The 24606-nt window shown below is 44.3% G+C and overlaps 1 protein-coding gene across 2 annotated transcripts in view; it reads right to left on the reverse strand.

The window, feature by feature from the left end:
* Positions 1–19244, reverse strand: part of LOC113036043 (uncharacterized) — a 322745-nt gene extending 303501 nt beyond the window's left edge. For both annotated transcript variants that reach the window (XM_080309320.1, XM_080309304.1), the window contains exon 1: positions 18497–19244. The gene's annotated coding sequence lies outside the window, so the exon portion shown is untranslated. The remainder of the gene's footprint in view (positions 1–18496) is intronic.
* Between the last annotated feature and the right edge of the window lie 5362 nt (positions 19245–24606).

The raw sequence follows: 24606 nt of genomic DNA on the forward strand, positions 1-24606 counted from the left end.
CATGGCGGAGTTTGGAGTCTGACTGTTTGAGGCTGTGGACAGGTGTCTTTTATACAGATGATGAGTTCAAACAGGTGCCATTCATACAGGTAACGAGTGGGGGACAGAAAAGCTTCTTACAGAAGACGTTACAGGTCTGTGAGAGCCAGAGATTTTCCTTGTTTGAGGTGACCAAATACTTATTTTCCACCCTGATTTACGAATAAATTCTTTACAAATCCTACCATGTGAATTCATGGATTCTTTTTTTCACATTCTGTCTCTCACAGTTGAAGTGTACCTCTGGTGCAAATTACTGACCTCTGTCATCATTTTAAGTGGGGGAACTTGCACAATCGGTGGCTGACTAAATACTTTTTTGCCCCACTGTATATGTGTGGTAAATCTGTATCTGTTTCTACCTATTCGATAATCTAACACTCCAATTTCCCTGGTGTACTAGTAAACACATTCAGGTCAATTTGAAGTGAATATCCTGGAGTATTGCCTAGTCACTAGTGGAGACAAATGGATCCACTAGAAATGAAAAGGACTAAAGCCCAATTTTTGCCTGAAGAGTCAGATAATCACTGAGTCGCATTTCTTCATGACCTTTAATGAAACAGCTTTACTGTGAGGCTAAAAAGCAACTTCTCCTAATGAATAGCCCACTAGTACTGAGTTCTGATTTCAATGAAGGAGTAAAGCAGAGGGAAAATGACACTGACAGAGAGAAGGGAAGAAGTGCTTAGAGAAGCACACAGGCAGAGAGTTAGAGGGAGACATTTAAAGATATTACATTATTATTATTGACCTTCTAAATGCTGGACAAAGGTTGGAAATATCATACATGTTTCAGTCAACATGGGGAAGATGAACATATCTGGCAGGAGATTAACTTACTGTCTCTTTGCCTCAGAAACTTAACTCTACAGTTTTTCAATCATCTGGCCTTTCTTTAAATCGCAATCCATTCAAAGAGTATAACATATACTGCTCAAAGAAATTAAAGGAACATTTGAAAAAAATCTAATAATGAATATTTATACTAATATGGACTCTGTAATATGTTACGGGTGATGAAGATGCCATGTCGTTTGACGTAATTGAAAATTATCAGCGTACACACAAGGCCGATTCATTGCAGGACCCAAAATTGATTTAGGTCAAGTGAGCATGGGTGGTATCAATCCCTCCATCGTCCATGACCTCTTTGCACACCCTTGCCACATGAAGCAGGGCATCACTGTGCACCAGGGGGAACCGAATACCCACTGTACCAGCTCAGGGTCTGACAAAGTATTCAAGAATCCCAATTACTAATGGTAGTCAGGGTGATGTTGCCTAGTCTGTAGAGGTCTGTGCATCCCACCATCACCAAAAAGGTCATGCTGAACAATATTTGTCACGGTTTGCGGGGCAAGCCGTGTGGATTTGTAGTAAGGACCAAAAGGGCGGCAGTTCTGGTGCAGGTGAGTGTTTAGTATTTAGTATTTAGTATTTATTTATTTATTGTCATTGTCAAGAACAATGAAATTGCGTTTGGGGCTTCCATACAACCCAAAAAAAAGAAGAAAATAATAAATACCCCTTAAAACCCAAGTGTACATATTTAACCCAGTGTGACTCCAATGCAATAAGACAATCCTTAGCAATAATATTCGTAGAAATTCAGACAAAGACCTGAGAAACATGACAAAATACAACAATGCAACCCATTCAATATTATTGTACTGTGAGATATGATATCAGATATGATAGTTATCTATTTAAGAAAGAGGGGGGGGGGGGGGAATAGTGGGTCAATACAAACAGCAAGGGTGGCAAAACATGAAACTAGAAACCTAAACTGGGTAAACTAATAAGACAAACCAGAAACGAAGATGCAGGGAGGTCCGGGGAAATACATACGGAGAGACGCAGGGAGACCGAGGGGAAACAACACAGACGAACCAGCAATTACTATGACAGAAGACACAACTTAAATACACTCAGAGAACACAGGGAGATTACATACAGGTGGGAACACAGCTGGGAGTGATTAACATGACGAGACTAGGGACGCAAACTGAAAACACTCACATAAGACACAGACCTTCACAATAAAACAGGAACTTACACAAGAAAAGACACAAACTAAGAAACGCGGACTAGATACAGGAACACACGGGCAGAACAGAGTAAACACTAACCAGAGAAAGAACAGAACCACAATCACGAAGAGAAAACACAAAACGCTGGGTCAAAAGGACCCAGGATCATGACAATATTAAAGGCAGCATAAGATAAATGCTTTGTATCTTTTTAACAAACCAAAGCCAGGCATCCACCGTGTTTTTGAAGACAAGTAATCTTCCAGAAAAGTGAGTGGTGTAGTGGTGAAGAGTGGACAGGCAGGTACTTTTCAAAGTGAATGGCTTTTGACGAACACTGTTTTTCTTTGAGCAGCAGGAACAGAGGAGAGTAACAAAGTTATTATAGTGTAAAAGCATATTTCAAAAGCCAGTGTACTGAAATGTGAAAGCTAAAAATAATTACTTATTCACTAATTTAATATTTTGGATTCTGATTAATTAAATTATTTTATGTATGGAGATTTAAATCTTAATTAGGTTGCTAATCCAACCATAAAAAAAGATTTTAATAAGGCAAATAAGTTTGAAATGTGTATAACTAAAGTATAAAGAGAAAGAATTGCAGTACATCGCTCTCTCATTTTCTGTGCAGTCAGAAAGGAGAAAATTCAATTCTATTCAATTCAATTCAATTCATATAGCACCAAATCACAACAAAAGTCACCTCACGGCGTTTCATAGATACAGAGAAAAACCCAACAATCATATGACCCCCTATGAGCAAGCACTTAAGTGCTTAGTGACAGTGGGAAGGAACCAGGCTTAGGGAGGGGCGGCCATCTGCTGCAACCGGTTGGGGTGAGAGAAGGAAGACAAGATAAAAGACATGCTGTGGAAGAGAGACAGAGGTTAATAACAGATGTGATTCACTGCAGAGAGGTCTATTAACACATAGTGAGTGAGAAAGGTGACTGGAAAGGAAAAACTCAATGCATCATGGGAATCCCCGGCAGCCTACGTTTATTGCAGCACAACTAAGGGAGGATTCAGGGTCACCTGGTCCAGCCCTAACTATATGCTTTAGCAAAAAGGAAAGTTTTAAGCCTAATCTTAAAAGTAGAGATAGTGTCTGTCTCCCGAATCCAAACTGGAAGCTGGTTCCACAGAAGAGGGGCCTGAAAACTGAAGGCTCTCCCTCCCATTCTACTTTTAACCCTGGAGAACCCATGGGGTCAGATCCGACCCCATTGGTTTACTAGGGAAACCATGGGGTCAAATTTGACCCCATGGGTTCTCCAGGGTTAAATACTCTAGGAACAACAAGTAGTTCTACAGAGCGAAGTGCTAGGGTGATATGGTACTACAAGGTCATTAAGATAAGATGGGGCCTGATTATTCAACACGTTCTCACTCCCAACTCGTCAAACGTGTGATGCATGGTCAGGCTCCCTCTGCTTCACTTATGGACGCGAAGGGTACCCCCCTCGTGTCGAGTATTTACGTGCAGGGTCCTCTCATTGAATACTATAGAGCTCCCTAAACGTTGCTTATTGACGACAAGAGATTGCCACGGAAGAGCCTGTTGTCCGTATATTTATACATTTCCAAAATCACATTGTAGTGACGTATACATAACACAATAAATTATATAATGTAAGCAACTACCTGAGAAACAGCAGAGAAATTAATTATAGGCTATTACTTTTGTATCGTTTATTGCATTTATGGAGGGAGTGGTGATACTGGGTAATGGCACAGCTAGCGACTGGGTGACTTTATTCACCCGCTTCGGCTGTTATCAGTCCATACAATGGGTGTTATTAGCACAAATCAGTCCCATAGATATGGGCCATCTCCTGCTAGATTGTTCAGAAGGTTGTTCTCATCCATCCAGATGGAGGATCACTAACAGGAGCGTGGGAAGACTCCAGAATCCACTCTGGCTGGAATCCGGTGGATATGCAGTGTGTACAGGTAAGACCGTTTAAACGGACAGCATTTATAGAATGACTATTAAAAGTCAGCTAGTGTCAATAATGTTAATGTGGTTATGTTAGTAATACACCGACTGCTAATATAACAGCTTTAAGATGCATTTGTAGATATTATTACGTGTTTTACCGTCTTTATGGTGCTAGCTTAAAGTTACGGTGTAAACGTTAGCTTATATTGGAGGAAAGCTGTTACTGGTTAAACAATGTTAGCACAGAAATATTAGCTTCTGTCATGACTGATGAAGTTACTAGTTAATAAAGTTTCCAGTAAAGTGATTAATCGCAGCCACAGATTGACAGCAAATATCTCGATTAGCTTCAGTGCATCTATAATAAATATGTGCAAGTTTCAGTGCTTCGTTTAAACTGTATGATACTTATACTGACCCAGGGTCAGTGTAAAATACAATCCTAGCTGTGTGAACAAAGCCTGGCTCCTTTAATCCTGCATGACAAACCTCAGGATGCAGGTTATTATTACTCTTTCCTGCTGGCACACCTGTCACACCTGAGAGTCAGCTAGAAACGTACAGTGACGTGGACATCATGCAAAGACTGCCAGACTCTGTAATACTGCAAATGGTCAGTGACTCAGGTTAACACTAAACTTTAAACGGCACCTCTGTGTCTCTGTGTGTGTGTGTACATCTAGGATTGAGTCAGGCTGCATTGACTATGGGACTTTAATGTGTTAAAAGCAGGTTGAAGACGGCTCAGAAACATTTGAAGATTAAAATTTAGCATTATGGCTGCTGGTGGTTTGTAAAGCCTCTACTCAGCTGTATTTTTGTTACTAATTTATGTTTGTTGTTGTTTAACACAGATTTCAGAAGAGCAAAGATGCTTAATAGTTTAACTAGATTTCATTTGTCAGTGGGGGACTGCTGAGTCACCTGAAGAACTCATTTCGTTCATTCTCCACATGATGTTCATTTACAGAAATGTCTCACAGGAACTGATTTCTCCCAAAGGGTGAACTAGTGTGTTTCCATAGATTACCTCAGTATGAATGTACTTCTTAAATGAAGGCAAGTGTTTGTCCTTTTTTGTTCCTCAGGTACAGTACGTGATATCAAGGGCAGGCGGTCAACACAGGGGGGTAGACAAGAAGCAGACATACTTCCAAGAAGGAGCTGCAGTGAGGTCAGAGGTCAGAATCTGAAACAGCTCAGGTTTATATTTTAGGGGTTATAAAAAATCAAAATGTATTTATAAAGAAACCTTTAAATAATAGTCATAATTATGATTATTATAAGAAATGTCAAACATTTAAGTGGATATTCTGTTACACATATTGTGTTAGCCCTGCAATAAACTGGCAGCCTGTCCTGTCTTTGTCCTGTATCAGCTGGGATAGGCTTCATCCTCCCGCGACCTTGAATTGGATACATTGTATTCCAATTATGTAATCTCATCATTTACAAACTCAAGGTATCTAATCAAAATATAAGTAATAATTATAAAATTATTACTTATTACCACGATAAGGTAGCGATCCTCCTTGAATCGCTACCTTATCGTGGTGGAGGGGTTTGTGTGTCCCAGGGATCCCAGGGGCTATGTTGTCTGGGGGCTTTGTCCTCCTGGTAGGGTCTCTCATGGCAAATTGGCCCTGGGTGAGGGACCAGACAAAGAGCGATTCAGAAGACCCTTATGAAAAGGATACCGAGGGAACAGTTTACCCTGCCCGGGATAGGGTTACCGGGGCCCCGCCCTGGAGCCAGGCCCGGGGAGGGTGCCCGAGGGCGAGCGTCTGGTGGCCGGGCCTAAAGAGGCACAGCCCGAAGAGGAGACATGGGCCCATCCTCCCGCAGTCCCACCACCCGCAGGAGGAGCCATAGGGGTCGGGTGCATTGTGTGCCGGGTGGCGGCCAGGAGTGGAGGCCCTGGCGGACTGACCCCCGGCTGCCAAGACTGGCAATAGGGACATGGAATGTCACCTGTCTGGTGGGGAAGGAGCCTGAGTTAGTGCGTGAGGTTGAGAGGTACCGGCTAGATATAGTCGGGCTCACTTCTACACATGGCTTGGGCTCTGGAACCAGTCCCCTGGAGAGGGGCTGGAGTCTGTCTCAGTCTGGAGTTGCCCCTGGTGTGAGGCGGCGGGCTGGGGTGGGTATTCTAATATCCCCTCGGCTTGCTGCCGGTACGTTGGGGTTTTTCCCGGTGGACGAGAGGGTTTGTTCCCTGTGCCTTAGGGTCGGGGAATGGGTCCTGACTGCTGGAGGGTGCTCCACCTGGAGACTCTGTTGTCCTGCTGGGAGACTTCAATGCTCATGTGGGTAACGACAGCGAGACCTTGAGGGGCGTGATTGGGAGGAACGGCCTCCCTGATCTGAACCCGAGCGGTGCTTTGTTATTGGACTTCTGTGCTAATCACAGTTTGGCCATAACGAACATCCTGTTCGAACATAAGAGTGTCCATAAGTGCACGTGGCACCAGGACGCTCTAGGCCGTAGGTCGATGATCGATTTTGTAATCGTATCAGCAGACCTGCGACCATATGTTCTGGACACTCGGGTAAAGAGAGGGGCTGAGCTGTCAACTGATCACCACCTGGTGGTGAGTTGGATCAGGTGGCGGGGGAGGACGCTGGACAGACCTGGTGCACCTAAACGCGTAGTGAGGGTGTGCTGGGAACGTCTAGCAGAGGCCCCAGTCCGCGAGATCTTCAACGCACACCTCCGGCAGAGCTTCAACAGCATTCAGAGGGAGACTGGGGACATTGAGTCCGAATGGACCATGTTCAGCGTCTCCATTGCCGAAGCTGCTGCATTGAGCTGCGGCCGCAAGGTGGTTGGTGCCTGCCGTGGTGGTAATCCCCGAACCAAATGGTGGACACCAGAGATGAAGGGAGCCACCAGGCTGAAGAAGGAGTCCTATCGGGCTTGGTTAGCCTGTGGGACTCCGGAGGCAGCCGACAGGTATCGACAGGCCAAGCGGAATGCGGCTCGGGCAGTGGCTGAAGCAAAAACTCGGGTGTGGGAGGAGTTCGGAGAGGCCATGGAAAAAGACTTTCGGACTACCTCGAGGAGATTCTGGCAAACCGTCAGGCGTCTCAGGAGGGGAAAGCGGTGCTCTACCTGCACTGTGTATAGTGCTGGCGGAGCGCTGCTGACGTCGACTGAGAAAATTGTCAAGCGGTGGAAGGAATACCTCGAGGACCTCCTTAATCCCACTGACATGTCTTCCGAGGAGGAAGCAGAGTCTGGGGATGAGGGGAATGACCCGCCAATTTCCGGGGGCGAGGTCACTGAGGCAGTTAAACAACTCCTTGGTGGCAGAGCCCCTGGTGTTGATGAGGTCCGCCCCGAATTCCTGAAGGCTCTGGACGTTGTAGGGCTGTCCTGGTTGACACGCCTCTGCAATGTTGCATGGAGATCAGGGGCAGTACCTGTGGACTGGCAGACCGGGGTGGTGGTCCCCATCTTTAAGAAGGGGGACCGGAGGGTGTGTTCCAACTACAGGGGGATCACACTCCTCAGCCTCCCTGGGAAAGTCTATGCCAGGGTGCTGGAAAGGAGAGTTTGTCCGCTAGTCGGACCTCGGATACAGGAGGAACAATGCGGTTTTCGTCCTGGTAGCGGAACACTGGACCAGCTCTTTATCCTCTCCAGGATACTTGAGGGTGCATGGGAGTTTGCCCAACCAGTCTACATGTGTTTTGTGGACTTGGAGAAGGCATTCGACCGTGTCCCTCGGGGTGTCCTGTGGGAGGTGTTGCGGGAGTATGGGGTGTCTGGCCCATTGCTACGGGCCATTCGATCCCTATACAACCGTTGCAAGAGCTTGGTTCGCATTGCCGGCAATAAGTCGGACTCGTTCCCGGTGGGTGATGGGCTCCGCCAGGGCTGCCCTTTGTCTCCGGTTCTGTTCATAATTTTTATGGACAGGATTTCTAGGTGCAGCCAAGTGGCGGAGGGCTTTCGCTTTGGTGGCCTCAGAATCTCATCTCTGATTTGTGAAACCTGGCCCCACCTTATCATCTGATCTCAGGAATTCGCATAAGGTTGGGCCAGGTTTCACAATGAACACACCCGAAACTCTGGCTGATTGGGACCCACGCCCAGTTTCCCACCTTGGCTCAGGCGATTAGAGGATCATCAGGGGGTCCTTTTGTCCCTCTGTGGGGGGTCACTCCCACTAGGTTTATATCTGGGACTCTCCACCATTTGACCTTAGAACTGAAGAAGCTTCTCGGATGAGAGGTGAAACGTCTTCAAGCAACTTAAAGAAGTCCAGACGCTTTTCTTTGCAAGCTCCTTTGACTACGATGACCTGGATGACTGAGAACCTTCACAGACATCAGGTGATAGGGTTTAATTTAAAGGTTTCTGTGTCCCAATGAGCCATTTACACTGATCAGTGTCAGTTTAACAGTAAGACATTCATTATTTAGTTCCAACAGAGAAATAACTGAATGTAAAAAATGGCAGCCCTCAGGCCAGGTTTATAGAGATATATGCATGCATTATGAAATTTATGTATCCCAGATAATTGTTATACATCTAGTCATGGCAGACCCACCCTTTCCTGCCTAGTTAACTGCAACCCAAAAGAACTATTGGTATTTACACACTCACAACCAGTGTGGGGTAAAAAGAGCCACCAAAAAGCTGTCAGCCACAGATGTGCTATAAGAGTTAGAAACTCTACTTATGGAGAAACTTTCTAAGTCTAACAGAGGAGAGGTACTCCTGCCCAAATAACATGATATAACCCCACATACAGCCCAGCCATAAAGTGAACCAAGTCATTTAGTTAAAGACAGCATGGGACCAAATGCATGTAACCAGCCTGCATCAACCTGACATTTCTTCCTCCTGAATTAAATGAATGAATGGATGAAAGTTAAATGACTACAAACCTAAAGCCACTAGTTCCCACACTGGAGCTCCCTGACACTGTGTGTTAACTGTATTTAGCTTGTAGGCAAGGCAAGGCAAGTTTATTTGTATAGCACAATTCAACAACAAGGTGATTCAAAGTGCATCAACAGTTGTAACAGGCTAAGCCACCTGAGACACTGCATTGAATTTGTTCCTGTCTTAATGATTTCAGCTGACTGGTTTCAGCTCAGATGTTCTGCTTTTTCCTTTCAGTAGATCAAAGCACCTCATGCTCCTTCTGCTTCCAATTTAATGGCAAGAAGAAGAAGAAGAAGAATGCTTCAGCAAAGTGGCGTTCATGGTCTCAGTGAACAGTCACGGTCACACACTGCATGTGGTTTTAAAAGCAACATGTCTGTTCACCACAACAATGGAGATGTGTAATATTAGTGCAGCTATGGTTTGTTTTTGAACATCAGTTCTGTTTTCTACTTTGATCATTTAGACCAAAAAAGTGTTGTTTTCAGATTCTTTCTTTTACAACTATAAACCACCTGTTCATTTTTTTATTACAATTAGTTTCACATAAATGTTAGTGTTTCCTTTATGATCTTTTAATGCTTACACTACACTGTACATGTCTACATTAGAGACATTTCTGTTTCCTGTTTCTGTTGACTCAGAGTTGTGAAATGTTCTTTTATTTGATACACAATATAAAGTTCATAATTTTCTTACAAATAAAACTCTAATGACAACATATTGGGTGGCTGTAGCTCAGGTGGTAGAGCAGGTCATCTACTGATCGGAAGGTTGGTGGTTCGATTCCCGGCTTCCCCTAGTCTGCATGCCAAATATCCTTGGGCAAGATACTAACCCGAAATTGCTCTCCGATGCATTCATCGGAGTATGAATGTGTGTGAATGTCAGTTGTGCTTGTGCGAATGGGTGTGAATGGGTGAATGCACAAGTTGTGTAAAGCGCTTTGAGTGCTCAGAAGAGTGGAAAAGCGCTATATAAGAACTAGTCCATTTACCATGAACAGCTGTGCTTATTTCTGAGACATGAGTTTTTGAATGTGTTCATATTTAGACGGTGTGCATCTGTATGCTGAAACTGTAATGGTGAACCTGAGGTGATGGTCAACAGAAGGCAAATATATATCAATATAAAACAATATTGAAGTAATGTCTTTACCCTCTGCAGTGTGTGGACGCAATCACCTTATTCACTGTAGTAAACATGCACCGCTAGCTCACGTGACTGACTGTCTCCATAGTTACATCATATATTATTAGCTATGTAAACAGCTTCCAAAGATACCGCCATAGCTCTCTGCAACTGTAACACTTTCACACTTTGCAAATCATTTCACGTGTTTGATAGTTATGAAGACAGAATATGTTTTTAAGGTTGCTATGGTTGCTATGGTGGTGGACTTGGGTGGACCGCGTCCGATTCCTGTTATTAGCTGTCCGCCGTAGGAAGGCTGCGTTCCATTTACAAGTAGTGACAGTCTGCCGCAACTCGAACTCAAACCCCGCTTTGTTCTTTAATTATAGGCCTTTTATAGCCGTTCATGGCACGCACACACACACATAAAGCACTTTGCCTCACCATGAGAATGCAAGTTTACCTAACCTAACCTTTAAAGTATCTGATATAGGATAGAAAAATGAAGCAACCAGAGATTTAATGATGAAGACTCTGGGTTCTGTAGTTCACGTTTTACAGTCCCGAAAGACTCTTTGCATATGATTTATTGAAGAGGAGTTTAGAATGCACTTTATATTTAGACTGTTGCTGTTTAATTTTTTACATTGTTCCGGTGTTATGTCATGAATAAGGTTTACCTGCTGGGGGTTTGATGGATCAGCTGGACAATACAGTCAAAGACCGACTTCATTCATCATATGCAAGAACCCTAGTTGGATTTTTGTTTTCACTCATGTTTTTGAACCAAATATTGAAAACAATTCTGACAGACTGGATACCTGGTCAGGGTGTACATTACCTTTTACTCAAGCATCCCAGGACAGAGCCCTGCCCCACCATGAGCCTGGGTGGATACGTGGTTATAATATAAAAGGACCAATACTGAATATGAATATTTCATGAAAATGAAATTATAATACAAATTCCTAGGTGTTTGTTATATCCAGCAAGAGTAATATTGATTACATATGTCTAAATTGCTAACCCTAACCCTAGCTCAACAGACCACAATGCCCTGGACTGTCACTATTATTACATGCTGTGAACATAAGTAGCTTTGATCACAGTTTATGTTGTAAAAGAGAAGGAATATTTTAAAAAAAAAGGTCAACATTGTGATATTATTTCTTCCAAACTGACCAGAAACATGCTTGTCAGACTCTCACAGCAAAGGATCAGACTCACTGTGCATGACGGCTCAGGCCAATGATGTCTGTTAGATCGTCAGTTGTTTAGTGCTTCTGTACAGTTAGGGTCACCGTCTCTATTTCAGAATAATTAATATGCGGAAAACACTAAAAGTTGATTGTCTTCCAATATTCTAGCATAATTAAAAAAACTTTGACTTTGTAAGTACATATTGTTACAGTCCTGATTCCAATATAATTCTTCATAACTCCTGCTTTGAAATACTGAACTTTGAAATTTATCTGATGAAAGATCATTTACAGTGGCACTCTGTCAGGATAATTCTGACTGTAAGATCACTGTATTAATCTGAATCCTTCTGCAATGTGCTGTGAATGAATGCTGATGCAACTCACTGTGGGAAAGCTGTTAATAAAATGAATCTGTGACACATGCAACACATTCACAGAGGAAGAGGACACAAAGGGAGGACACGCAGAGGCTGTGTTGAAGTCAGAAATCCAAATCTTTATTAAAAAACAGGCGGCAGTTACAAACAGGAAGACAAGCAGTCCATCAAACAGTCTACAGGGTCAAACATACAGAGAATTCAAACAGCAGTAAAAAATAACTGGACACTGAAAAACATAAAGCAATGTGTGACGCAATAAAAGGAAGCAGCACAGTATATTCACTGAATTATCATCAATTACAAAAGAGAAAAACGATTTCTAAGGATAATTTTCTTAAATGCAGTTATAGTGTGGCTGGTAAAGATGGAAACATACAGAATGTAAACTGTGTGAGTTTGGTGAACTTTGTTAGTAACAAATGAGGAAAAAAAAAAAAAAAAAGAGACAAAAACTCAGTATTCATTAATAATTAGAAAGCATCTAAACATTCTGGTCATGGATTTTTACAGTCTTAGTTCCGCTCGCTGTTATCATGATCATGATCAATGGCGAGGTCCTGAGGTGGGTGGGGCTGTCTCTGGTGATGTCACCATGAAGGAACAGCATCTGGCACGTGTTGGTTAAACATCCCAGTACACTGGTGTAGTTTCCTCTCCAGCTGTTTGACATTTGACACTTGAGCATTAAGGGGAAGAAGAAGAAACAGTGTTAGGTCAGGTGACCACATGGTTTCTAAAGTAACTGACAGGAAGTAACCAGGCCATTAGAAATGGATGGATGTGTTTAGAGTTACTGGAGTTGGGTAACTCTACTTACCAAAAGCAGAAGCACACAGATGAACAAAGCTGCTGAATGTTGCAGGAACATGCTCATGTGTGGTGGTCATTCAGTGCTGCGCCGGCAGGTTAGACAGTCCAAGACTGATATCCTGCCCATCTGAGAGTTTGAAAACACACATGCAAAGATTTATTTTGTATTACAGTCAAAGTTGGATGTTCATTTTTGTCCTTTAAAAATGTTTGTGTATTTGAAAGCACTAACATTTAAGGATGACTTGGATTGTCTCCTTTAAAGGGGAGACAAGTGTGTCCACTGATCTACGTCACTTTACCTGGATGATGACTCCTCTCTCCCTCACTCAGAAACACTCCTAATATAACCAAGCAAATAAATGATATTGAAGATTTACTTACATCATTACAAAAACAGGAAAAAGATATCCCTTTGATTCTATTTCTCCATTCCTGCTGAACATCAGGCAACAAATATCCCAGTAAAATGTAAAGCACATGTTTTCTCTGCTTTGTCTAACCTCTGCAGAGCCCCTGTCAAGAAAAACATCTGTAAGCATAAAACAAATATACATTTCATAACACGTCACTGGACAAACCTCAGTCAGTTGATTTCCTCTGTGCAGTGCAGACGAACATCAGTCAGCAAGTCAAGGTGGTGAGATGGACTGGTGTCCTTTGTGACTCTGCTGGTTCTTCTGAGGAAACACCACTGTTACGTCGCCCCCCCCCACCACGGCGGGGGCAAAGGCAGACAGGGGACAGCAACATTGGACAACCACAATCAATGAAGGAGGAAGACCACAGAGCAGTTAGGTATCAGGCAGAATTTAATGGTTGGACAGTCAATCTTAACAACAGAGAAGAGGTGGGGGGGGAGGAGGACTGGGCGGTTGATCCAAATCAAAGAAAGTAATAAAACAAAAAGAGGTCGGTAGCTTCCGGGGCCTAGCCTAACGGAAAGAAAAGTGCAAAACAAAAGGCCTACCTAGCTACTCGATAAAAGTCAGTGAAAACATACAAGGGTGGCAACAACCGCATAACCTAGTGTGACTAACAGAGTAAATTCTACAACCAATGTATAGGGTACCCCGGCTTACCTGTCCAGCCTCCCACCACACACAACATAAAGAAGCCTGTTCGCAAATGTTTGTCAAAGCAGAAGCCAGCAGCCCCAGCTGGCCAGGGAGCGGCTCATTTGTAGTGTTCCTTGGAGTGTGAGCCCAGACCAGCCAATAGACACCTGCCAATCAACTTCGAACTGGCCAATCAGAGGAGGCCTGACGCCTGAAAGATAAACAGAACACAAAACAGAGCACAAAAGCAAAGCCACACCCCTTGGCACGTAACACCCCCACCCTTCAAAAACCAAACTCAGGGTTTGGTGACCTCTCTAAACAGCACGGGAGAGTGCGTCTGCTACAATGTTTTCTGAACCTTTTTTGTGATGGATATTGAGGGTATAATTCTGAATAATCAGTGACCAACGCATAAGCCGCTGGTTGTGATTATACATCTTGGAGAGGAAAACTAAAGGGTTGTGATCTGTGAATACTTGGACTGACCTCTGACCTGACTCTGTATGGACTTCAAAATGTTGCAAGGCCCACAACAAAGCAAGGGTCTCCTTTTCAATGGTAGAATACCTGAGCTGGTGTTTGTCAAACTTCTGAGAGAAGTAACTTACAGGATGGTCAATGCCCTGGGTATCCTCCTGGAGAAGCACCGCTCCCGCCCCAACTGCGCTGGCATCTATTTCCAGTTTGAATGGTAAGGAGAAGTTAGGAGCAGACAAAACAGGGGTGCAACAAAGTAAGCCCTTAAGGCTTTCGAAAGCCTGCTGGCAACTCTCAGACCAAATAAACAGCTTTGAGGGGCTGGTTAAGTCAGTGAGGGGGGCAGCAACAGAAGAGAAATTCTTACAAAATCGTCGGTAGTATCCTGTCATCCCAAGGAACCGCCGCAGTTCTCTCCTGGTGGTTGGTTGGGGGAACTCCCTAATCGCAGTGACTTTGGCATCTGCAGGGCGCACTTTTCCTAGACCAACTTGCTGGCCAAGGTAGAGGACACTGCCTCTAGCAAAATCACATTTGGCAAGGTTCAAAGTGAGAGATGCATTTTCTAGGCTTATGAAGACTTCTTTCAATGTAGCCATGTGGGTTGACCAGTCACTGCTATACACAGCGATGTCATCCAAGTAGGCTCTGCAGTTGGGGATGTTTCCCAACACTTTATTAACCAGTCTCTGAAATGTTGCAGGGGCATTGCACATGCCAAAAGGCATAACCGTATACTGCAGAAAGTGGTCAGGAGTGACAAAAGCTGAAATGTCAGATGCTTGCTGTGTCAAAGGCACTTGCCAATACCCTTTTAACATATCGAGTTTAGTGATGTATTTTGCAGGCCCAATTTCATCAATGCAGTCATCGATAAGAGGTAAGGGATGTGCATCTGGTACAGTGACAGAGTTCACCTTTCGGAAGTCGGTACAGAATCTTGGGCTTCCATCTTTTTTTGTGTCTAAGAGACATGGTGAACTCCAAGAGCTGGAGCTTGGCACTGCAAATCCATTCTGAAGAAGATACTCAACTTCCTGTTTTATGATCTCCCTCTTTGCAGGACTAACCCGATAAGCGCGCTGTTTGATTGGTGTAGGGTTAGTCAGCACCACATCATGTTTTATGACAGTGGTTTGAGACGGGATATCACTGAACAGAGATGGAAATCCCGATATGAGTGTTATAATATCATTACTCTGTTCAGCAGGAAGGTGGGACAGGTATTGTGTTAGGGTCGACAATATCACAGAATTACCTAGTCGAGCACTTTGAGGCTCAGCACCCCGTAACACCAACCCATCTTCATCTGGAGTAATCTCCACCTTGGTCACCGAAGCCATCGGAAACATAGCCACAGATGGTACAGCTGAAGGTTCACGAGAGTTGTACAGCTTCATCATGTTGACATGACACACCCGAGTGGGACGTCTGCGATCTGGGGTCTGAATAATGTAGTTAGTCTTGCTGAGTTTTCTCTCTACAACATAAGGACCAGAGAACCTAACGGAGAGAGAGGAGCCGGGCACCGGAAGGAGAAGGAGCACTCTGTCACCTGGCAGAAATGAACGGTCAACAGCCCGCTGATCAAAGTGTCTCTTCATTTTCGCTTGTGACGTGGCTAATACCTTCCTGGTTAAGGAATAAGCCCTCTTCAACCTGTCATTTAGTGTCTTGACGTACTCTGGAAGGCTTTTGGCGTTGTCAACCGGTGTAGCTAGCCTTTCTTTAAAAACCTTCAAAGGACCCCTCATCTCACGCCCAAACACAAGTTCACAGGGACTAAATCCCAGAGATTCTTGGGTTGCTTCCCGACAGGCAAATAAAACAAGTGGAACACTTTCATCCCAGTCCTGTAGGGAACTATAACAGTGTTTCCTTAACATAGACTTCAAAGTCTGATGAAACCTCTCTAGTGCCCCCTGACTTTCAGGATGGTAAGAACTCGAGGTTATGTGTTCAATGCCTAATGTTTTCAGGGTTTGGGCAAACACTCTAGACTTAAAGTTAGTGCCTTGGTATGTTTGCACAACCTTAGGCAGACCAAAGGTTGAAAAGAATCTCAACAGTGCTTTGATAACAATCTGAGCTGTTATTCTCCGTAGTGGGATTGCCTCGGGAAACCTGGTTGAAACGCACATGACAGTCAACAGAAACTGGTTTCCAGTTTTAGCTTTAGGTAGAGGCCCCACACAGTCAACAATCACTTTTTGAAATGGCTCCTCTACTACTGGGATAGGACAGAGAGGAGCTGGGGGGATTACTTGGTTTGGCTTGCCGGTCATTTGGCATACATGGCAAGTACGGCAGTATTGAACAACATCAGATTTCAGTCCGGGCCAGAAGAAATGTTTCAGAATTCTGGTGTATGTTTTATTAACCCCCAAATGTCCTGACCATGGATGGTCATGTGCTAAGGACAGTACCTGGGTACGATAAGCAGTAGGTACAACCACTTGATAAACTGCAGACCAGTCTGCGTCTTCCGAGACCTCACTTGTCCATCACGTAACACCACCGTCTCTCCACACCGTCACCATCTGTGAGCACAAACTGCTGCTCTGCTCTGCCAGCATGTAGGAAATCACATATCACACACACAGGGGTGAAGAAACATTAGAGCTCAACTTTGGATACTTTAGATCTTAACAGATCAAAGTAGCTCTTACTTTCAACAATCAGTGAACAGACAAACAATGATACCAAACTGATTCTGTATGAATACAATATGGTATTTTCAATACAGGTGTCAAATTAATTTATTAAAACTAATACAGATATATGTATATATATTTTTTTGATAAATTAGTTTGTTAAATTATAAGAATATATATATATATTTTTTCATTTAACAATTGCAACTGAAAGAAATTAAATATTGAACAAAAATATATTGTCACATTCTGAGCATGCTCAGCACGCTGACAGACTTGAAGTTGCTACAGATTTTAAGAAGTGATAATTATGGGGAAGAAAGTTCTCTTTTTCATCCGGCCGCAGAGAACGGGGGTGAGAGAAGACTCCAAACCTCCCTCCACCCGCTCATTGTAGTGTTGATGCATGTGTGTTCTAAGGTGCAATTAAAACCCAGGAGGGCACGGAGCTAGCTGCCAGAGAGCAGCAGGTAAGCGCATGGTCCCTCCTGCTAGCCCTCAATGTCTACATGTATTCAAAATTGAGAGGTGGGCAACGACACCAGGGGTGAGGTGTACACCCTGATGGTAATTTGGATTCCGTGTATCGTGCCCACCCCCAAGATCCTATATGTATGTGTAATGAGAGTGTGAGTAATGTGAATGTCTAAGTTGTGGGATAAAATTGAGGCAGAGGCGGCCAGAAGGGGACAGAGGGGGGGGGGGGGGTAGCCTCCTCTGCACCCTGGTGACATACCCCTACTCCAAGGCCCTGCATGTGTGGGTGGTTGTGGTGGAGCGGGAAGAGGGAGGCAGCTGGAAATGGGGAGGGAAGGAAGGGAGGGGCAGGTGACCCCTCCCTGGGGCCAGCTCCCCGCTGACCCCAGTAGGCACTCCCATACTCCGCGACCCACCAGGGAAAGGGGGGCCAGGCCCATCCAGACGGGGGCCCAGCACAGCAGCGCCCCCCAGCCCCACAGAGCCCGGGACAGTCCATCCAACCCCACCACGGAGAAAACTGCACCCACCCCACCATCCACTCATTTTCTAGACTACATGAGACAATAGACGCCCAGGCTGAGATCTTCCTCCACCTCTCCTGTATCTCCCTCCTGCAGAGAGTTCCTGAGGAGAGGAAAGCTCCTGCAAGGTGTGACAATCTCCCCCACCAGTTGAAGAGCCCCCCAGGTGGCTTGACGCACCGGCGGTACCCTGCGCCAGGGATGGGCCCCCATGCACCCACCCGCCCACAACCCCGGCAACACACCAACCAGGACCCAAGGCCCCGAGGCCCGGCCAGGGCCCCAGCCCAGAGACGGAGCGCCCCCAGAACCTCACGCCACTCCTTTGTTGCCCGGGCGGTGTGTTTTGGATCATTGTCATGTTGGAAGACCCAGCCTCGTTTCATCTTCAAAGTTCTCACTGATGGAAGGAGGTTTTGGCTCAAAATCTCACGATACATGGCCCCATTCATTCTGTCCTTAACACGGATCAGTCGTCCTGTCCCCTTGGCAGAAAAACAGCCCCATAGCATGATGTTTCCACCCCCATGCTTCACAGTAGGTATGGTGTTCTTGGGATGCAACTCAGTATTCTTCGTCCTCCAAACACGACGAGTTGAGTTTATACCAAAAAGTTCTACTTTGGTTTCATCTGACCACATGACATTCTCCCAATCTTCTGCTGTATCATCCATGTGCTCTCTGGCAAACTTCAGACGGGCCTGGACATGCACTGGCTTCAGCAGCGGAACACGTCTGGCACTGCGGGATTTGATTCCCTGCCGTTGTAGTGTGTTACTGATGGTGACCTTTGTTACTTTGGTCCCAGCTCTCTGCAGGTCATTCACCAGGTCCCCCCGTGTGGTTCTGGGATCTTTGCTCACCGTTCTCATGATCATTTTGACCCCACGGGATGAGATCTTGCGTGGAGCCCCAGATCGAGGGAGATTATCAGTGGTCTTGTATGTCTTCCATTTCCTGATGATTGCTCCCACAGTTGATTTTTTCACACCAAGCTGCTTGCCTATTGTAGATTCACTCTTCCCAGTCTGGTGCAGGTCTACAATACTTTTCCTGGTGTCCTTCGAAAGCTCTTTGGTCTTGGCCATGGCGGAGTTTGGAGTCTGACTGTTTGAGGCTGTGGACAGGTGTCTTTTATACAGATGATGAGTTCAAACAGGTGCCATTCATACAGGTAACGAGTGAGGGACAGAAAAGCTTCTTACAGAAGACGTTACAGGTCTGTGAGAGCCAGAGATTTTCCATGTTTGAGGTGACCAAATACTTATTTTCCACCCTGATTTACGAATAAATTCTTTACAAATCCTACCATGTGAATTCATAGATTTTTTTTCACATTCTGTCTCTCACAGTTGAAGTGTACCTCTGGTGCAAATTACTGACCTCTGTCATCATTTTAAGTGGGGGAACTTGCACAATCGGTGGCTGACTAAATACTTTTTTGCCCCACTGTAGATTGTGCAGCAGGGCAATGACTACAAGCACACTAGCAAGTCTGCCTCTGACTGGCTCAAAAAAATGGTGTGCATTAACTCAGTATAATGAGTAACAGTTTTGACATTTATGAGCAGCACTCCAAAAACCATCATAACCAAAGAAACCAGGCTATTCCTCCTACTAGTGATTAGCTAGACAGAGTCCCTCTTCTCTTCATGGTGCATAATTTACTTATTGTTTTTTGGGGAGAGAGTTAGATGCCGCAGAGAGCATTCATTAACAGTTTCCATAGAAGTTTTACTACCTGCTAGCAAAGTGTAAAACTACTAGAAACTACTAGAATTTTACACTCTGTAAAACTTTTCAGTTATTTATTTGTAAAAAATGTTTGGAATCATGTCTGATTTTCATTCCACTTCTCACGTGTACACCACTTTGTATTGGTCTTTCATGTCGAATTCCAGTAAAATTGATTCATGTTTGTGGCTGTAATGTGACAAAATGTGGAAAGTCCACTGTATATTGTTTTTTTTTTCTTTCCTTTTTTGGTCCTCTCAGAGTACTCAATAATCTCTTTATGTGAATGAATTAAAAATCTGGCATTGTGATTCCCAATAAAAGGCAGATTAATTGAATAGTATTGATAAGTAGATCCTTACGAACATGGTGAGGCAGTTTTGTTGATGTTTCTATGGAGACAAAACTTTAAATAGAAAGAAATGAACAATAAAAATGTATTAACTATGAGGATGAACCTTTCTCATATCAATACATACAACTTGAATAGTGTTTGATTTTTAATAAAAGCTTGATATCAGTCACTGAGAATGACTCAACCTGATAAAGTGCTGAAAGATAAAGTTCAGCAAACAGAAACAAGTAAGGAGCTTATCAAACATTCAGCTATGGAGCGGGGGACATAAGAGCTTGTCATGCTGAAATAATTCGACTATCTCTGATGAGACACATTTGTGCAAATCTGGTTCTGAGGTGCATGTTTAGATCGAAATTGTGCTGAGGAGGGAGGCTGAAGAGAGTAATACCTTTGCATGTGTTAACAGGCTGTATTGTGTGTTTGTGGTGTCCTTTACCTCTTTCTCATTGCCCACAATATGCAGGAGGGATATTTAAGATCAGCGTCTCCACCAGTTCTTTGCTAGTTCATCAGCTACCCTATGGTGGTAACAGGCCTCTTAGAAATTGCTTGTCTTTCTGTTTGTCTCATTTCAAGCAGCCTCACCATAACTCGATGCTACCCAACATTTATAATTTATAATACACATACTTCTATAATATAAATGCCCACATATTTAAACAAATACTTTAAACCAAACCTACATTGCACTAGCATTAACGGTTAAAAACAGTCCAAATTATTTTGTCCCCATTACAATAATCAGCGAAGCTGTTCTTCCAGGTGTAACAATAACACTTAACTCACTAATAACACACTAAGCCCAGAAACTCATCAGGACAATCAAACTGATGCTGTTAGGTAAAAAGATGTAGAATAAATCAATGCCCTACATTGGCACATAGGGCAGTAACACAAGGCAGAGCAGCATCCTAATCCCTTCAGCTAAACAACCTGTAGGCTGGAGAGGAAATGGCATCTCACTAATTAAATTATTCTCACTATTTCAGAGGATCTTCATTTAGCCTGGAAAAAGAGTTCTGCTCTGTACAAAGACCCTCTGTGAAGCTAGGACATCTTAGTATTCATCGCTGATTGAAGAAAATAAGAGAAACCCCAGGTTTCTTTTCAACACTAACTAGTAGGGGTGCAACAATACACAAAATTCACGGTTCGGTTCGATACTTTGGGGTCACGGTTCGATATTTTTTCGATACAAAAAAAATGTTCATGCCTTTTTAATTTGTCATTTATTAAAATTATAAATATATATTTTAACTCAAACGTACAGTTTTTAAATTTAATCTTACTGAAACAACAAAGTAATAAAGAAAATAAATCTATCTGATTGAGGAATCACTCATATTTGGAAAAGAGATATTATTATAGAGAAATGGCCCTTTCCAAAATAAAAGCTATACTATACGCTTCTTCTGGGCTATATTCTCAGCAGCATATTAAACATATCAGGTCCCCATAGGGAGAATCATGTGCTAACGGCTGTCTAAATGACTCGGGCAAAGTTTGTAGCATGCGTGCTTGTTGTTTTTGTCTGCTTCCACTTGTCTTTGCACTAGGATGCTGTTGGAGTAAATGTGCAGTCATATTCGTTGTGTTCCCACTAGTGCTGTCAGCGTTAATCTCGTTGAAATGACATTAACGCCACAACACGGCAAATCTCCGTTAACGAGCTACCGCGGATCGCCCCATGCGTGGGGCTGGACGGCCAACACGTTGGTTCGATATGGATACGAGTATCGTTGCACCACTACTAACTATTAATGACAGATGGATTTTTCACAGAATAATTTTTAACCACAAGAGACAGCTACTTTCAATACTACTGATCTTAGGTAGAGGTAGAGAATGAACTCAACCTGGGTGTCTATTGTCCTGTGTAGTTTCGGAGATGATTGGATGATGGGGTGGGTGCAGTTTTCTCTGGGGTGGAGTCGGGTGGGCTTTCCCGGACTCTGTGGGACTGGGCAGTGCTGCTGCTGCGGGCCCTGGTCCGGATGGGCCTGGGCCCCCTTGCCCTGGTGGGTTCCAGAGTGTGGGGGTGCCTACTGGGGTCAGCGGGGGAGCTGGCCCCAGGGAGGGGCCGCTTGCCCCTCCCTTTCTTACCTCCCCATCCTCAGCTGCCTCCCTATTCCCGCTCTACCACACCCACCCACACACGCAGGGCTTGGGATGCAGGTATGTCACCAGGGTGCAGGGGAGGCACTCCCCCTCTGTCCCCTTCTGGCCGCCTGTGCCTCAATTTTATTCTGCAACCTAGACATCAACATTACTCACACTCTCACATAACACATACATATAGGGCCTTGTGGGTGGGCACGTTTTACAGCATCCAGAGGATGGTATTCCAACCCACCTCTGGCGCTGGTACCCTACCCTCAATTTTAAATGCATATAGACACTAAGGGTTTTCGGGAGGAGCCGCGCTGCTCTCTGATGTTTTAAATGCACTATAGAACAGCACACAGCAACACTACATATGAGCGGGCGTAGGGAGGTTTGGGGTCTTCACTCACCCCGGTTCTGTTAGCCGTAAGGGCTGGGGGGCTGGGAGGAGGTGCTGGCAGTCAGATTGAGGTCCGGGATGCGGGACCTCCCTGCTACTGCAGATAAGGAGGTGGTCCGCTTGCCTCCACCCCAGAGAGAAGGGTCTAGGTGCGGCTTGCCCTATCTGGGGGCGGGGGTACCTGGACCTGGGATATAGAGTATGTTTGGGGAGTGTGACTATCTGTGCAGTGTCTATTTGTGTCTGTCTACAGTGAGTGGGTGAGTGCCGAGTATTTGGTTATGTATATGGGGGTGGGAATGCACGTTTGTGTCCGCGTGTGCCTGTTCGTCTGTGTCTATATGTCAGGTTGTGTCTTAGACCCAACCTCTCTGGATACATCTCAGGCCCTCCTAAGTACGGAGGCCTATCTCCCCTCACCACACTCCCAGCAGAGCCCGCAGGCATGCCACTGCAACCCCCTCTGGCCTCTGCTCCGTAGCTGCTGGGTGACCTCTCGTTTGGGGCTCTACTCAGCTCTTCCCAGGAGCGTGGCACGGTTCTCCCACTTTTGGTGGTCCTCCTCGGGTCCTCGTACTCTGGGGCCTCTGAATGTCTGGATGTCTGGATCTCCTCCATACCTGCTTCATACCCTGGGGGACGGGGCTATGGCTCCCCACACTCGCTAGGAGATCATTACATGAAGAAAACTTTGGAATACAAGCATGCTGATCCACACGGGTGTGCACACGGGTGTACACACGGGTGTTCACAGAAGCGGACTACACCTTTCTCGGCTGCTGCCTCAAAGCACATTGTGGGCTGTCTATCTTGCGTGCTGCACAATAGCGTTTAATATTTATTATCTACTAGGGATGGGTATTGATAAGATTTTCACAATTCCGATTCGATTTTCGATCCTGTTTAACGATTCGATTCTTTATCGATTCTCTTATCGATTCTTTTTTTTAAAAAAGGAGATCACTAAGGTTAAATAGCTTAGAACTTTGTTTTATATCTTCTCTTTGAACAAGATAGAAATTTAGGAGTAGCATGGGGTGTCACAGGGTCCCCGGGGAAAAAAATTGTAAATGTAAAAGAATAAAATAAATATTCTTCTGTAGAAATAACAAAGTATAACATAAATTATTCTGTAGCAATTACACAAGAATATTCAGTAATGTCCCTGCCTACAATTAAACACATTCACTTACTGAAAATCGGGGCATCTGCTGTGGCAAATGGGTGCAAGCCTTTTACCACAAACTCAGTCACTGCTCGGTGACGTTTGTCTATCCTGGCCTGAAAGGAGATGCTACCGGTAGACTGCAGTGAGAACTGCCAGCATCTGAGCCAGCCAGACTCTGTCTCTCTCATCATGGTCACCTAAATGCACAGTAATGGCAGGTTTTGTAATAAGGCAGATCAGTTGAACAGTTCAACTGTTAGTTGATTATTTACCTGCCGCAATAACGGGAGAGGACGTGCAAACGTTACCGCTGCTGCTGGGTTGAGATTCACGAGTCCGGAGCGGAATTAAAAACACGACATTCATTTAAGGTTATTGTGTGTTTTGTGAGCAAATGCTTTTGCATATTCGTAGTGTTTCCTCCCTTAAATGAAATATCTACTTTGCAAGTATTGCAAGTTGCCCTGTTGTCATCCGTTCTCGTAAAGTTCTAACCAAACTTTTGAGCGTTTTAGCCGCTTAGGCGCCATGTTTCCTGCCAGGTAAATGATGCTCCGCAACGTGGTGACGTCATTAGGGGCGACTGGAATCGATAAGGGAATCGTTTGCAAAAATGGCATACAATGCCAAGGAATTGAAACAGTGGGAACCGGTTCTCAACAAGAACCGGTTTTCGATACCCATCCCTAGTATCTACTGTTATCTACTGCTAGCTAGTTTATTGTGCTGGTGCTGTATTTATTATGTTGCTCTTTTTTTGTTTGCTTTCTCTTCTGTTTTTTTTCCTGGTGATCCAGGTGTTCTGTTTGTTTGTCTTTCTTTCTTCCCCCCTTTCTCACCGTCTCTTCTCCCCTCTGTTTTTCTTTCTCTCCCTCTCTTTCTTTCATTCTTTCTCCCTGTCCTATCCCCCAGTCATGTCTGTCCCGTTTGTAGCAACCAAAAATAAAATAAATACATAAGTATAATAAAGGTCAATCAAATGGACCAATATGGCAAGGCCATGATGATCCACTTGGTAAAATAAATCCGCTTGGCATCTTTCTTGGCCTTAAGACAACAATTCTGATGGCTGAAGATCCAAACGGGACACAAAAATAAATAAATAAAAAATACTACTGATCTTATTTAGACTCTTTATCGCCGGTTGCTCTTTCTGAGTTAACTTCAATAACTCCTGTAAATCATCAACTAGACCCCATTCCTACAAAAC

Source organism: Astatotilapia calliptera, chromosome 2, assembly GCF_964374335.1.
Source record: "Astatotilapia calliptera chromosome 2, fAstCal68.1, whole genome shotgun sequence".
In the NCBI taxonomy this organism is placed as follows: domain Eukaryota; kingdom Metazoa; phylum Chordata; class Actinopteri; order Cichliformes; family Cichlidae; genus Astatotilapia; species Astatotilapia calliptera.